We start from the raw sequence: 2,460 nt of genomic DNA, 5'->3' as shown, positions 1-2,460 counted from the left end.
TTCATTAATTTTCCCAGAATTTTTCGAGGTCGGGAAGTATTTGTTTTAATTTTCCTACCATTAGAAATCGAGTAAATCCGCAAAACTAGGAACCGGCCCGGAATGACCCCAAATTCAGTGGGCAGCCTCATAAAAATATGGCTGATTTTACTGGATTGGTTTCATGTGGAAAGCACGACGTTTTCTTGTAGGAATGCGGGAACCCCGGCAGCTCGCCTGCCGCGGCCAGCGACGTCGGGGACGCTGGCCTGCGCTGTCGAGCCCGCGAGGGCTGTCTCCGCGGCAGGCCCCCCCTGAACGGGGCACGACAGGCCACCGCGCTGGCTCGTCCAGCGTCGACAGTCCCTCGTCCAGGTTTCAGATCGCGCCAAGTCGAACCCATGACCTGCTCAAGCCATCGTGCGCTGCCGAATTCGCATCTGCGTGTAGGCTGCCATTCCACGCGGCAGCCCCTGTTTTCGTCAGCGTGCCCCCCTGACGAATTTTCCTGCCTGGCCCAGTCCAGCGTCCAGCCCCTGTTCGTCGAAAAATCTGCGCTGCCGATTTTCCACGCGGCAGCCCCTCTTTTCGTCAGCGTGCCCCCCTGACGAATTTTCCTGCCTGGCCCGGCCAGTCCAGCCCCTGTTCGTCGAAAAATCTGCGCTGCCGATTTTCCACGCGGCAGCCCCTCTTTTCGTCAGCGTGCCCCCCTGACGAATTTTCCTGCCTGGCCCGGCCGGTCCAGCATCCAGCCCCTGTTCGTCGAAAAATCTGCGCTGCCGATTTTCCACGCGGCAGCCCCTGTTTTCCTCAGCGTGCCCCCCTGACGAATGTTCGTCGAAAAATCTGCGCTGCCGATTTTCCACGCGGCAGCCCCTCTTTTCGTCAGCGTGCCCCCCTGACGAATGTTCGTCGAAAAATCTGCGCTGCCGATTTTCCACGCGGCAGCCCCTCTTTTCGTCAGCGTGCCCCCTGACGAATTTTCCTGCCTGGCCCAGTCCAGCGTCCAGCCCCTGTTCGTCGAAAAATCTGCGCTGCCGATTTTCCACGCGGCAGCCCCTCTTTTCGTCAGCGTGCCCCCCTGACGAATTTTCCTGCCTGGCCCGGCCGGTCCAGCCCCTGTTCGTCGAAAAATCTGCGCTGCCGATTTTCCACTCCGCAGCCCCTGTTTTCGTCAGCGTGCCCCCCTGACGAATTTTCCTGCCTGGCCCGGCCAGTCCAGCGCCCAGCCCCTGTTCGTCGAAAAATCTGCGCTGCCGATTTTCCCCGACGAACCTGCAGCTGCACAAATCCGCGCTGCCACTGCCCCATTGTCTGGACCAACAGTCTTTTCCATCAAGCCCTGGACTATAAATCGTCCAGACTCATCGCCAGCACCCGCTGCCGATTCTGCCGACTTTGCCGATTTCGTCGGCGCTGCCGATTCCAACACTGCCCGCCGTGCCTGAACCAGCGCTGTTTCGTCAGCGTGTCCCCTTGACGAATTTCCCTGCCTGGCCTGGACAGTCCATCTTCCAGCCCATGTTCATCGAAAAATCTGCGCTGCCGATTTCCCCGACGAACCTGCAGCTGCACAAATCTGTGCTGCCGATTTCCCCCCCTGTCGGCATGGCTGCCGCTGCCCCGATGTCCAGACCAACAGTCTTTTTTGTCGACTTTGCCGATTTTGTCCGCGCTGCCGATTCCAACACTACCCCCTGCATCCAAACCAGCATTGTTTCGTCAGCTCTTCCCCTGACGATTTTAGCCCTGTAACAAACAGTAGGCCTCCAATCCCGCCAACGGGAGCCAAGTTGATAGGGAAGAGAATTGAATGACGCGCCTGGTCCTCGCACCCCGCCACCCGAGGGGCCTTTTTCCCGGCAGCCTCTGAAAAACTCTAGCTTTCACGGTCCTCGCCGCCCCTCACCACCATGGCAGGCCTCTAATCCCACCCATCAGCAGTTGTAGCCGATAGGGCAGTGATTTGAATGACGCGTCGCGGGCCTCCGGGTCATCTCACCCGGCCATTAATTGGAGCGTTTTTGGCTGGCCGAGGATGGGGGGATGGATCTCTTCTTCCGAAAAAGCAAACAGTACATCGGGAGTTATGTTGACGGGGCATGGAATTGAATGACCCGTCGCGGGCCGCCGGGTCATCTCACCCGGCCATCCCGGGGAGCGTTTTTCCCGGCAGCATCGGGGAAACTCTTGCTTTCACTGCCCGCTGCCCAAGTCCCCACTCGAATCGGCCCCCCGCGCCAACAAGCCAACGCTGCCGAATCGGCAGACACTGCTGCCGAATCTGCCGACACTGCCCCGCGGGCTGCCACTGCCCCAGTGTCTAAACCAGCGGTCTTTCTCATCGAGCCTTGGACTATCCAGTCCGTCCTGACTCATCGCCAGCACCTGCTGCCGATTCTGCCGACTTTGCCGATTTTCTCGGCGCTGCCGATTCCAACACTGCGCCCACCGTGTCTGAACCAGCGCTGTTTCGTCAGC

This window comes from Populus nigra, chromosome 2 (genome assembly GCF_951802175.1).
Source record: "Populus nigra chromosome 2, ddPopNigr1.1, whole genome shotgun sequence".
Lineage (NCBI taxonomy): Eukaryota > Viridiplantae > Streptophyta > Magnoliopsida > Malpighiales > Salicaceae > Populus > Populus nigra.
The sequence above is the reverse complement of the archived record's forward strand: the minus strand, read 5'-3'. Positions refer to the sequence as shown.